This window comes from Lampetra planeri, chromosome 69 (genome assembly GCF_965212315.1).
Source record: "Lampetra planeri chromosome 69, kcLamPlan1.2.h2, whole genome shotgun sequence".
NCBI lineage: Eukaryota > Metazoa > Chordata > Hyperoartia > Petromyzontiformes > Petromyzontidae > Lampetra > Lampetra planeri.
Genome location: NC_136174.1, coordinates 2,968,827 through 2,983,387, shown reverse-complemented (window position 1 = coordinate 2,983,387; position 14,561 = coordinate 2,968,827). Strand labels below are relative to the sequence as shown.

At 49.0% G+C, this 14,561-nt stretch overlaps 1 protein-coding gene across 1 annotated transcript in view; it reads left to right on the top strand.

Annotated features, from left to right (window-relative positions):
- The window catches only part of LOC144737441 (tripartite motif-containing protein 14-like), a 410,883-nt gene that overhangs the window by 283,646 nt on the left and 112,676 nt on the right, over nt 1-14,561 (top strand). The gene's annotated exons all lie outside the window — the stretch shown is intronic.

Below are 14,561 nucleotides of genomic sequence, written 5' to 3'. Positions count from 1 at the left end.
GTGGGACAACCACAACAAGAAAAAACTGCTGAAGTAGGGGGGGAGAGAGGGGGCAGGGCAGAAAGTGGACCCCGCGGCAGCACTTGGAGAGATTTGAGAGATCGGCTGCAGGGGGGGAGAGAGAACGGGGGAGGGGGGAGAAGGAGGGGCAGAAAGTGGACCCCGCGGCAGCACCCGGGTCACTGGAGTAAAGTGGACCACTGCGGCAGCACTAGAGAGAGCGGCTGCAGGGGGGAAGAGAGAAGGGGGGGGGGGGGAAGAGGCGGGGCAGAAAGTGGACCCCGTGGCAACACCCGGGCCACTGGAGTGAAGTGAACCCCGCGGCAGCACCCAGATCACTGGAGTAATGGAGTAGAGATCGGAGAGAGATGCACAGAGAGAGAGAAAGACACATAGAGAGTCGGAAATAACAGCTGACATAGGCAGGTAGGATTTAAACATCACAGTCAGTTAAGACTTTACCTGGTTAATAACGTCCTTCCAATGATTGCTCAGCTTGTACCCATCTTTTCGGTTGAAGTTGTGTCTGTGTTTATATATCTGGATGGCTTCATGAACAAATCTCTGAAGCCGGTGGGTTTGCAGAGTACCTTCGTCTTGGAAAAGTCAATTTCATGTGAGCCCACAGTGTTAAAACAATGATCAGCAACGGCAGAGGTATTGGTCGTACCGTGTTTCAGATCTGCCTGGTGTTCGTGAACGCGGTCAGAGACATGTTTCGTTTCCCCAATGTAACTGCTGCCACAGTCACAACTCAGTTTGTAGACACCCGGGTATTGCATATCAGGAATCACATCCTTTACAGATGGGATAAAATCACGGATTTTGTGTCTGTGTTGAAACGAACCTGGATCTTGTGTTTGTTTAAGATTTTGGAAATCTTTCTGGTAACCCCTACTATGTATGGAAAAGTGATGATATTGGTTGGATCCCACAGATGGTTGTCTCCTCATGGCTGGAGAGACAGCTTTGCGGATTGTACGGTCAGAATATCTGTTCATCTTAAGGCTTGGTGTACGTGCTCAAGCTCACTGGCTAGGTGATTCTGGTAGATGCAACGGGTCCTATGGTGCAGTGTTTTGATGAGGGAATTCTTCTGGGCTGGATGGTGGTGGGAGTCAGGCTTTAGATAGGCATCCGTGTGGGTAGCTTTCCTGTAGACAGTGTCCCAAATAGCCATCAGGTCTCTTTTCGATCAAAACATCCAGGAATGGTAGCCTGCCATCTTTTTTCACTTCCATGGCGAATTTGATCGATGGGTATATGGAATTGGTGTGGTTGAGAAATTGGTTCATTGCTGGCAGGCCATGTGGCCAGATCACGAACGTGTCATCTACGTATCTCTTCCACAAGAAAGGACGTAGGGTGGATGTCTGAATGGCATCTGTCTCAAATTTCTCCATGAAAACATTCGCTACCACTGGCGATAAGGGAGATCCCATTGGGGTACTCTCATTTTGTTTGTAGAATGTACCATTCCAGGTAAAGCCAGTGTTGGTAAGGCAGATTCAGTCCCTGTTGGACCACGTCTTCAATGATTGCAATAGTGTCAGGTACAGGTGTAGTGGTGATACGCGCTGGGGTAGCGATCGGGTGCCAGCGCGTCGTGATTGGTTGGGGAGTGGAAACACGCGCTGGGGGAAAACGGATCGTAGAGATAGCGCGTCGTGATTGGTTCACTAAGGAGCGATGCTCACGTCGAGGTCCGCATCCGCTCCGTCTCCCGGGAGGAGGGACTATATAAGGTGATGCACACAGGCGTACGGAGAGTGTGTGACCAGCGAAGACTGAAGATGGAGAGGAAGAGATAGGGCCCTGCGGTACCCAGTCCCGCTGTCCTGTGGGGACCGGGACTCTGTGTAACCCAGAGGCGGAGTGTAGGGTGAGCATGCAGTGTCAGCATGCAGAGTGGGTAGCCAGAGGCTTAGGGTCTACACGAGACGAGTGACGTGTGTGTAGCCAGAGGCATAGGGTCTACACGGGACGAGTGATGTGTGTGTAGCCAGAGGCATAGGGTCTACACGAGACGAGTGATGTGTGTGTAGCCAGAGGCATAGGGTCTACACGAGACGAGTGAAGAGTGTAGCCAGAGGCAGAGAGTCTACACGAGCTAAGTGAAGAGTGTAGCCAGAGGCAGAGAGTCTACACGAGCTAAGTGAAGTGTGCAGTCGGAAGAATAGAGACCACACGTTGTATTGTGACAAGTCAAGATTTAATAAAAAGTGTGTTACCCGTCAAGGAGTTTCCTGCCGTCATTTCCAATACTTCACAGGTACCTTGGTGAACAGGGAGACTACATAGAAACTAACAAGTAAATCATCTGGAGACAGTGAGATGTCCTTGATTAGAGAAACCAAGTGAGCTGAGTTAAGTACAGCTGAGGTGGTCTTGCCTTTGAAAGGAAGCAGGGTCTCAGACATAAATCGGGCCAGTTTGTAGGTGGGTTAGTTAATGGTGGAGACGATAGGACGAAGCGGGGTACCTCCTTTGTGGATCTTTGGAAGGCCATAAAATCTGCACTCTACATAAACACACACGCGCAGTCTCCATGTGTGTCTACGTCGAGTGCAGTGGGAGCGGTGAGTGCGCACACCGCTCCCAGCAAACCCCGAGTTCGAGTCCCGCTCTCGTCCACCACCAGACACCGAGCGGTGCTCGCGATTATCTGAACAGTTTTTGGGCGCTCCCCTAGGCCGTCTCGGCCTAAAATGAGCACGTGGTGCGGCGGTGTGCAGTAAACATCGTCACTGGGGGAAATACAAAGGCGGCCGGGCGGGCGTGGTGGTGCTGGGCCACCCACACCCTCGTGCTGTCTTAATAGGCGCTCGCTAACAGCGCTTTACCCCCTAACAAAACTCGCGCACAAAGACAAAGCCCACACGGGGCTGCTGGGGCAAAGTGCTGTTAGCGAGCGCCTATTAAGGCAACACGAGGGAGTGGGTGGCCAGCACCGCCACCCCCTCTGCCCGGCCGCCTTTGTCTCTCTGTCTATTTGTTTTACACTGCCACCAGGGTTACACATTCAAAGCGTGAGTCTGCCCAGCGGGAAGTCCAGGACCGGCTCAGATAATCGCTGAGCGGGAATCGAACTCGGGTCGCCAGGTTCGTGACTTTTACAACACATCACGCATTCACCCATCACGCATTCACACATCACACATTCACTCATCACGCATTCACCCATCACGCATTCACTCAACACGCATTCACTCATCACACATTCACTCATCACACATTTACACAACTCGCATTCGCTCATCACACATTCAGCCATCACGCATTCACCCATCACACATTCACCCATCACGCATTCACTTATCACGCATTCACGTAACACATTCACTCAATACGCATTCACTCAGCACATTCACACGTAACATGGTTTTCCCCGTGGTCGTGTGGATGTTTTTCTCCACATTTGGAAACATGCGTCCAGATTATTTTGCTGCTATAAATTTCCACATGATGATAAGCAACTATGTTGCGCTATCATTTGTAATGGGCAGATCGCTTCTGACAACTAAGCTAATAGCTCAGTGGACCTTACCAGGTAATAAGATACCTCGGTGAATTTACCGAAAGAACCAAAGAGTATGGATCCCTGCAGTCACGAAAACTTCAAATCTAAGATGAACATAGTTTCGTTTAATTTGTCGATATATTTTTTTTATTAATTCGTTTATCTTTCCTGTACTTTGCACGCCAATCGTGTTTTTGTAACGTTCTGACCCCGTGCCCCCACCGGACATATGTGAAAAGAGCTTTATAGCTCATTTAATTCCTCCTGTAGTATAAATACAGATGCGACTTCTGGTTACCAGCCCTCGTACATACTCGCATACATATACAAACTCACACATACAACAACCGCCATTCACCACTAAATGGTGGTATCGTCATTACGGCTCTTGTGCCAGGCTATGTGCACGTTAAGGCCACTGGAAGTGTCGAACGCCTGCTGGCAGGAGGTCACATCACGGGAACAGACCCAGGTGGCATGGGTTGACTGACTGAGAAGACTGGCCGAAGCACCACCTGTGACCACCACTGTGCCAATTCGCTGCGTTTTTTCCACCCGGCGCTCCGCTCGTTGTTGTGAGCGTCGCTGCTCTGCCCTCCATTGTTGCTGGAGTGCGACTGCCTTCAACTGCCCAGTAGCGTCCTTCACGAACCTCCTCCACAGAGACCAATCTTGACACCGCGAGTAACAGTCATCGGCAAATCCACTCAGCTCCATGCCCTCTTGTACCACATCGTTCCATCTCTTCTCCAGCCTGTGCCGTGTATTAAGCCTATGTGGCTGAACAAAAGCTGTTTAGGCATGCGGTGGCTGGCATGCAGGCTACATGACCCAGCCAATGCAGCCTTGCCTGCCGGGGGAGCTCACCGATGGGACTTTGTCCAGAGTTTTCAAAGATTTGTGAGCTCACACAATCCAGCCTGGTTAACCCGAGGATAGATCGCAGGCAGGCCAGCCTGAATGTTTCAAACTGGCGGAAGATGTTTCATTACAGGGGGTTCACGTTTTGCAAGCAGAAAGAAAAGAGGGCATGACCGTGGCCGAGAAGACCCGGAGCTTCGTTTGGAATGACCGACCAGGTAGCTTCCACACAGCGTTACGCAACCGATGAAAAGATAATACCGCTAGATTTATTCGGAGTGAGACCTCTGCTGTCATAAGCACACAACCCAGGTATGGAAAAATTTCCATTCCACAACTGCCCCATCACCAATGGGGAGTTGAGGGAGTGGAGTGTTTGATGGCACAATACCCAGGCAGGTGCTTAGTTTCGGTGGGTCTTAGTAACACGCTGCAGGTCGAGGAACAGCGCCTCCAACACCTCCTATAATTGAGCAGCAATCACCAACATACATAACATGGTTTACCAATAAGAAGCCATCCCTCGACCGCACCCGAGCATCGATAAGCCTCTCATTGTATCTGTACCAGATGGAGATTCTTCCGGTACAGCTATGGAAGGCTTGTCAAACTACATGGTCGACTTTGTTTTAATAATGTGGGAGCCAGAGAATATCCCTAGCGCATCCCAAAGTGAACACGGAATGGTTCCGACTCCCGGCCACGTAATTTTACCCGGGCCTGCCCACCATCATGAAGGTCCTTAAGGATTGTGAGCAGCGAGTCAGGGACTCCGAAAGCACGAAGAACAACCCAGACCTCAGGCCTACACACATATACACACTCGCACAAATACACATGCGCACGTACACACATATACATACACTCACAAAGATGTACACTCACACACATACACACAAAGATCCCCCGTATAGCCTTAACAGACTGTTGGGGAAAGTGCTGTTAGAAAGTTGCACCTACGAAGGCTGGCACAGCACACGAGGGGGTGGGTGGTCAACCCCACGCCCGGCCGCCTTTGTCTCCTCAGTGATGATGTTTACACACCACACCAGGTCCTCATTTGAGGCTGAGTCGATCTAAAGGAGGGCCAGAACCGGTTCAGATAATCGTCACTGGTGTTGGTGGCCGTAAGTGATAATTGAACTCGTAGCTCAGCGCGCTAACCGCTACGCCACCACTCCCCCCTATATACATACTCGTACACGTACACACACTCGCATACTTACACACTCGCATATTTACACACTCGCATACTTACATACTCTCCCACGTACACACACACACATACCCACACACACGTATACAGAAAGTAAAAAAAAATGTCCCTCTTGTTTTAGCCCACTAAGACTTGTGAAGGTCGTAGTCACGAAGGCTAGGCACTTACACCTTTCTTTCCCCTGTTTGCTGATGTTCTCTGCGAAAGGTGCTCGGTTAAGGCTGATAGGACCTAGGGGAGAGACGGCATGCTGCGCGTGCCCCGTAGGGCTCCGGGTTTCTGCATCAAGGAGGAGGAGGAAGGGGCGGGGGGAGAAGGAAGATTCGCTCCACTTGCAGTGGGGTGGCTCTGTCAAGAGAGAAGAGGGGGGCACGGGTGAGAGCCCGAGAGCATGTGGCTTCGCGTCTTTCTGGGCGCCGCGGTGGCTCGGAGATGTTAACTACATCGCCTGCTGTAGAGGAGGTCGTGGGTTCGATCTCAACCCTGACGCCTGCTATAATTAGGAGCTTGAGTGTCTCTCTCCCCATGGTCATGTGTTTTTCCCTCCACATTTAGAAACATTTCGATTTAAAGCTTTCGTGACTGCAGGGATTCATCTTCTTGGTTCTTTCTGTAAAGTCACGTAGTAGGGAAGTAATACAATAATAAAAATAAAACATAATAAAATAATTCTCACGACGTTTCGGCCACAACGCAAGCAGCCGTCCTCAGGTGAAGAACATGTCTGTCGATAAGACAGAGTCTAAATGACACGTCTTAGGCTTGGAGTGTCTATTTAAGCTGTGATGGAGGAGGAAGAGAGCCTTGACAAAAGAATTTGCATTTGAAGAGGAATTTAGCATATTTATGGGAAATGCAGGAATGCGAATAGTGCTAATTGTGAAATGCGTGGGAGGTGGGCGGGGGGTTTTCAAAGTCATATTATGCCCATGCATTATGCAGGATTAGCAGCATCAAAGGGAGGGGGCAGGGGCAGCACCAACAAAGAAGAAGGAATGTGAATAGTATGCAGCTGCAGCAACCAAGCAACCACGTAAAAAACTAAAGTATAAATTTCATAGTATCATCAGTATACTAAATATACTCTCCAATAAGCGGAGCTACTAACAGTAAGTAATACATTACAATTCTATGTCGCAAAAAATATAATATGCTTCCAGCTAAACTTTTTTCCCTTACATCAAACAGGTCTACCCCGTACTATATGCTGCCATAGACAAACCCAACATTAAATTATATACTGTATTACTATACACCATAAGGACACCAGATCAAAACTGACAAGCAGGTCGTCTGGGGACAGGGCAATCCCCTTGATTGTTGATACCAGGTCAGTAGAGTTTAGTACCGCAGAGGTGGTTTTTCCAGTGAAAGGCCGTAGGATTTCAGACAAAAAACGAGCCAATTTATAGGTGGGGGAGTTGATAGTAGAGACAATGGGACGAAGAGGTGTATTTTCTTTATGTATCTTTGGCAAGCCGTATAATCTTGGTGGCCTGGCTGCAGAAGGTTTCAACGAGAACTGTTTGGTCTGATCAATTAATGCGGTTGAATCAGAAATGATTTGCTTGGTTTTAGAGACGAGGCTGTTGGTGGGGTCTCTTTTTATTTTTGTATAGCTGCCATCGTTGAGTAGTTCTTTGATTTTGTTGTTGTATTCTGTTTTGTCCATGATGACAGTGGCATTGCCTTAGTCGGCTGAGAGGATGACAATATCATCCCTCTTATTCACCAAAGTTCCTGTACCTGACACCATCGCAATCATTGAAGACTTGGTTCATCAAGGACTGAATGCTGGGGTACCTCCCCTGGTGAGACACTGCTTAACCAATACATACTTCACCTGGAATGGAACTTTCTACAAGCAAACTGAGGGCACCCTAATGGGCTCCCCCCTATCTCCGGTTGTAGCCAACATCTTCATGGAGACATTTGAGACTGACGCCACCCAGACTGCCACTCTACACCAGACCTTATGGAAGAGGTATGTAGACGACACCTTTGTCATCTGGCCACATGGCCGGCCTGCTCTAGACCAATTTCTCGACCACATCAATTCCATACACCCAGCCATCAGATTCACCATGGAAGTCGAAAAAGATGGCAAGCTACCCTTTTTGGATGTCCTAATTAAAAGGAGACCTGATGGTTCAATGAGCCACTCTGTCTACAGGAAAGCCACCCATACGGATGCTTACCTAAAACCGGATTCCCACCACCATCCATCCCAGAAGAATTCCCTCATCAAGACTCTATACCATAGAGCCCAATGCATCTCCGACCAGGAACACATTGCCAGTGAACTCAAACACTTACGCCAAGCTCTTAAGGCTAATGGTTACTCCGACTACACAATCCGCAAAGCCATCACTCCAACCATCAAGAAGGATCCTGTTGAGGAGCCTTTCAAGACCATCACCTTACCCTACATTGCTGGGGTCACAAAAAAGATCTCCAAAATCCTGATTAAACACAAGATCCAGGTCCGATTCAACACTACATAAAATCCGTGATCTGGTTCCCTCTGTAAAATATGTGGTTCCAGACATACAGTACCCTGGCGTCTACAAACTAAGTTGCCTCTGTGGTAGCAGTTACATTGGAGAAACCAAACGACATGTCTCGGACCGCATCCGTGAACATAAAGCAGACCTGAAACACGGTAGGACAAACACCTCAGCCGTGGCAGAGCACTGTTACAATTCAGTGGGCTCACATTACATTGACTTCTCCAAGACAGAGGTTCACTGCAAGCCATCTGGCTATCATGAGAGATTCGTTCATGAGGCGATCCACATTTACAAACACAGAGACAATTTCAACCGAGAAGACGGATTCTGGCTTAGCAATCATTGGAAGGACGTAATGAACCATTTCGGATCTTAACTGATTGTGTTCACGTTTACCGTGACTCTCAGACCGCGTTCCACTCACTGGCATTGTATTCTACGCAGGGAATGGATTCTTTGCTCTGCTACTCTCCCATTCTCATATTTCGCTGCTGCCTCTTAGTATCTTTCACACGACGGTCAATGGTACAGTGTATAATAACAAATAGTATAACATTTATATGCTTAATACAATGTACAAAGTAATATATAGTATCGTAATTGTATAGTGAATATATAGCAGTGTGATATACATTAGGGTGGGTAGAATAATACATAGTGTAATATAACAATGTATAGTAATACAGTATATAATTTAATGTTGGGTTTGTCTATGGCAGCATATAGTACGGGGTAGACCTGTTTGATGTAAGGGAAAAAAGTTTAGCTGGAAGCATATTATATTTTTTGCGACATAGAATTGTAATGTATTACTTACTGTTAGTAGCTCAGCTTATTGGAGAGTATATTTAGTATACTGATGATACTATGAAGTTTATACTTTAGTTTTTTACGTGGTTGCTTGGTTGCTGCAGCTGCATACTATTCACATTCCTTCCCTTTGTTGGTGCTGCCCCTGCCCCTGCCCCCTCCCTTTGATGCTGCTAATCCTGCATAATGCATGGGCATAATATGACTTTGAAAACCCCCCGCCCACCTCCCACGCATTTCACAATTAGCACTATTTGCATTCCTGCATTTCCCATAAATATGCTAAATTCCTCTTCAAATGCAAATTATTTTGTCAAGGCTCTCTTCCTCCTCCCTCACAGCTTAAATAGACACTCCAAGCCTAAGACGTGTCATTTAGACTCTGTCTTATCGACAGACATGTTCTTCACCTGAGGACGGCTGCTTGCGTTGTGGCCGAAACGTCGTGAGAATTATTTTATTATGTTTTATTTTTATTATTTTATTACTTCCCTACTACGTGACTTTACCGAAAGAACCAAGAAGATTTAGAAACATGTATTTGGCTGCTATACATTTCCACATGATAAGTGACTTTGTTGAGCTATCATTTGGCCCCAGGTCGTTTCTGAAAAAGAGCAACATAACTCAGTAGGTATTGCTTGGTTAAGTACAAATAGTATAGTTTTAATATCCCAGTTTCTCCCTGTGTCTTCTCTATGTTCCTGCTTCTCCATGTATGTGCCGTTGTTTATCCGTGTATCCCCATGTCTCCCATGGTATCTTAGTCTCCCAGTCATGTCTTCTGGTGTCTCCACATATTTATTCGTTCCTCTCAGTGTCTCCCTGTATCTATGTATATTACTTTCTTTTTCTTGTCTCCTATCCAACCTGTATCGTCTCTCCCCAATATGCTGCACAGGCCACTGCTTCTGGTGTTGGCAATGTCAAATCTTGAGGAGTGCATTGTGGAGCTACAGGCCATCTCAGGAGATGATCCATGGTTTGTTTCTCCTGACGAGTTGTGCGGAAGCCCCATGATTCAGAGGTGTGGACTCGAGTCATGAATTTGATGACTTGCGACTCGACTTGGACTTGCATAACAATGACTTTGTCCCACCTATGAGATGTGGACTCGAGTCATGTGACTTGGACTCGAGTCAGACTCGAGTCATGAATTTGATGACTTGCGACTCGACTTGGACTTGCATAACAATGACTTTGTCCCACCTCTGCCATGATTTCATGAGTTGTATCTGCCAAAACACACTCTCAGTCCGTTTAGGCTCCACCATGTGAGCCATTTGGAATTCAAGCCAGATGCGAGCTCCTCACTGGGGATGATTCCTCACCGGCTCCCTTCAGCAGTTTTCTCACTTGATTTTTCTCATTCTTTTTGCCAGAGGGATGTTTTAGCAGATTCCGGTGATGTGGTCAGTGATAGGGTGGAGCACAAGAAGTTGTTTCTCAATGACAGACGATGGTGTGCTGGCTGATGGCCACGTAGCGGATGCCGGACGTCCCGCTCTCTGACTTGCCTGTCGTGGTCACTTGCAACCCTCCTCCTGATTGTTAGGGGGTGCCATGCCAGATAGTGCATACAGGCAGGGAATAGGGGTGGCGCTGAGGCACCCTGATATGATTCTGCACATGTCATTTAGGGCAGTGTGGACATGTTTACTGTGGGTTGAGTGTCCCCAGGTAGGGCATGTCTCTCCTTGTCTACTAGTGCCCTCCTGTGCCTTCCTTTTCCTCCCAGTCTCTTCCTGTGTGTCACAGTATCTCACTGTATCTCATCACATTCGACAGTGCTTCTCCATGTGTCTTCCCAGTATCTCCCTGTATTTCCCTTCTCTCCTCCCCATATCTCCCAGTCTCGTCCCATGTGTTGCAGCATCTCCCTTTACCTCTTGTTCGACAGTATCTCCCTGCGCCTCCACGTATCTTGCCTTATCTCCTAATGCCTCTCGGTGTCTCCTCCATATCTCCCTTCATATCCCAGTGTGTCCGTTTATCGCCCCAGTGTCTCCCCATGTCTCCCCAATGTCTCCACAGTGCCTATCTAGACCTCACAGTGTCTCCATTGACCGCCCCGTGTCCTCGTGTGTCTGTTAGAGTTGATGTCTCTGTGTTCGCGTGTCTCTCTGGAGCCAAGTGGTGCCGGGGCCTCGGCTGAGGTGGAGCCGGAGGCAGGTGGAGACGGTGACAACAACAACCACAACAACAACCACACAACAACAACCACAACAAAACAACCATGCAACCTAAAAACAACTACAGCCACACATAACACCACCACAACACAACAAAGACAACACCACCACAGCAAAAAAAAAGACACACAACAACCTTAACCCCACAACAAAAACACTACAACATAAATATCACAATAACTACCTCAACCACACCAACACAACATAACCACCACAACCACCAAAACAACACAACAGTAATATTATTCACAAGTTCGTGTCTGCGGATGACATTGCCCCTTTCTGCACAGGGGACAAACCTCGAGATGATTGCCAAAGCTCTAACAAGCTCATCACATTTTATCAGGGCATTTTTCGTCAATGGAGGCTCCGATCAAATTCATCCAAAAACCACCACAAGTGCTTTCCGCCTCAAACAATCATGCATAACATGGTGCTCTTGACGTAGCCTGTGTTAGCCCAGCTAGATGTCTCGAGGTTATCATGGATAGAAGCCTGACACAAAACTGGTAGACAAATTACGCAACGTGTATCATGACCAGGTACACTGAAACCAACACCAGTCGCCTGGAAATCTGTTCTGGTGAACATTCTACTTCCAAATATCTGCAGAGACACAAAGGTTTAGTTTGTCGTCTTTCCCGCACACATCCCATTAGCACGATTTGCTATGTACGGTGCGAAATAAGTTGAACATGCATGCATATGTAGTGGTGGTGTTGACGCGCGCCGACAGTGAGAGATCACGGGGCAGCACGGGGTGCGTGGTTGTGCGCGCTGACACAAGGTGGGAAATAGGATCGTGGGCAGCGCGCAGTGATTGGTCAACTGGGGTGGGTGCTCTCAGCGACGTCCGCATGAAGGACTATAAAGGGGGACCGCGGGAGCACTCGGGGAGTTGGTAACCAGTTGAAGATCGAAGACGGAGTTGAAGAGGTAGGGCCCTGAGACCCCTAGTCCCGCTGTCCTTGTAAGGGCCGGGGCCCTGTGTGGCTCGGAGGCGAGACTGTGGGACCCGTGGTCTGACGTCCATGTGGGACGAGACTGTGGGACCCAGAGTCGAGACGGACGCCCCAGCCGGGTGGGTTCCGAGAAGCTACGGGGCGTAAGAGCCCGTGTGGGTGTAGCCAGGGGGACCCCGTGGGTTAAGGCTGCAGTTAGCCACCCGTGTAATATAAGTTGGTGTTAATAAAAGAGTGTGCTACCCGTAAGGTCGTCTCCCGCCAAGTTACTACTTTACACATACAAACTGCATGTGTTGAGGCCGCTGGTCCCCGAGGCCTCTCCTTGTTGGGCGCCGGCCGTAGGGGGTCTGCCGTCTCCCGATCCCTCGCTCGTGTGTGAACAGCTGCTGCTGCTGTGCTCATCGCTCGCGGGAGAAGGGCTGCCGCCCACCGGCTCTCCTCCCTGGGTCACCCCCCCGCGAGTCCGCGAGTCTTGCTTGTGGGGCATGGCTCGTCGCTGGCTCACGGCCGCCTGAAAATATTCTGTTGCCTCTCCGCCAATCAAACGCGATGCTTCCCCTCACATAACCCCGTGCAGCAATCACACACTCTTGGAGAGCAAATGACGTTGCTTGCGCCCGCGTCGCCAATTAGGGGTTTCCGTTACGGGTGGTTTAAAGGGCTGTGGGACGGGCGTTTGCAAGGGGAGTTTGTCCGCAAGCAGTGCGGGGGTTCGCAGCAGCAATATGAAGCGTACACCCGTGGAGCACCGACCACACACGTTGTGAGCGCACATACACATAGCACCCCGCGCTTCCCACACGCTCGCCGAATCCACACAAGGCTGTGTTTAGTTATTAACAATTTATTATCGGCGCGACGGCTAGTCACCCCCACTGAGTCAGTAGGAATCGGCAAGGCAGGATTAAACTATTTCCCGATGGTCTGTACCCGATTTATCTAGTTTGATAAGACTTAAGCTGCTTTGGCTTTCAGGCTATATCTCAACACTCTCTCTCCCTCTTACTCACAGTTCGATGCGTACGTCGCTTGGCGGGCCCGTCCTCTCTGCACACCTCGACTCGTCGCACGGACGTTCGAGTGGCCGAACTGGAGAGCGTCCCGATGGCTGACTTGAGGAGCAAGAGCCCTTTTCCCCTTTCTGCGTCCCCTTTTTATTCTTACCCACATCAAAGAAAAGCCGTCGCTGATCCGATGGCCTTCCCGGCCAATCAGATTGCTCGTCTGTCCTACAGCATTCGGCATTCTCAGCGCTGTCCACATCCCGGTTTCCATATCAAAGGGACCGCCGCTGGCTGCTGCGCTGGCGGCCATGCACAAGTACATTCGTCCTGCCAATCAGACGCCCACCCTGGTTTCCCGCCGTTCGTGGCTCCGCCCCCCTACCTGCCTGCCGATCCGTGTGTGGGGTGTGTGTGTTAACCGCGGTGGCTGGGCAGCCCCACCGTGACCATGTAATCTCAACCCAAGTCACAGCGCCGCGGTACGAATTAGCATCGGGGGAGATCGCACAATTCCCTGGCCGCAGGAAACCGTAAAGATTATCCCTATGAGAGGGCTTCTTGGTGAAAACCTGTCGGCCAGGTGACCTCCCCGGTGTGTTTATGTGGGGGGGGGGGGGGGGGGTGAGGGGGAAGCAGTGTCGGGCCCGTCGCTTGGTGGTGGCGAGGTCGTAGATGGGGCGCCCGCAGAGCTGCTTCGCGGCGGCATCACACATGCTCAAGTAGTCCTTGCTCAGCTAGTCCATGCTGTAGTAATGTGTGCACCAGTGATCCATGGTCTGAAAATTTGCACTCTGGTATTCTAAACTCTGTTAATCCTTGCTCCAGGAGTCCAAAATCTGGTAACCTGTGCTTTGATCATTTGTGCTCCAGTAATCCAGTCTCCAGTAGTCCACGCACCTATAATCTGTGCTCTGGTGAAACGCAAATCCGTGGATTATCCATTGTTTACGACTTCTCCTATGATCTGCGGCAACATTGACCCTGAAATTTGCAAAATAATTTCAGCTGATTCCCCCGTAATCTTCGGCACACTGCATCACCACCACCTGCAGATTAATACAATTATAATGCCATTCGAATTTTATAATTTTTCTATCAGCTTTAATATATCTTGACTTTAAGCTTTCGTGACTGCTGGAATTCATATTATTTGGGTCTTTCGGTAAAGTCACGTAGATAGAACAATAAAATAATACAATTTCAACCGAGAAGATGGTACAAACTGAGCAATCATTGGAAGGACGTTATAAACCAGTTTAAGTCATAACTGCCTGTGATGTTTCCATCTTACCTTCCGATGTTAGCAGTAATTTTCGACTCTCTGATTTTACATTAACAGTTTCACACTAACAAAGCCACTGTTTACCTTGCCATGCTAATTTATCTTACTTTAACATAACTAGCCCCGTCCACTTCGTTTACGCAGCCGCCGTTTACATTGACATGCGAATCTCTCTCACTTTAACATCACTAGCACCGCCCA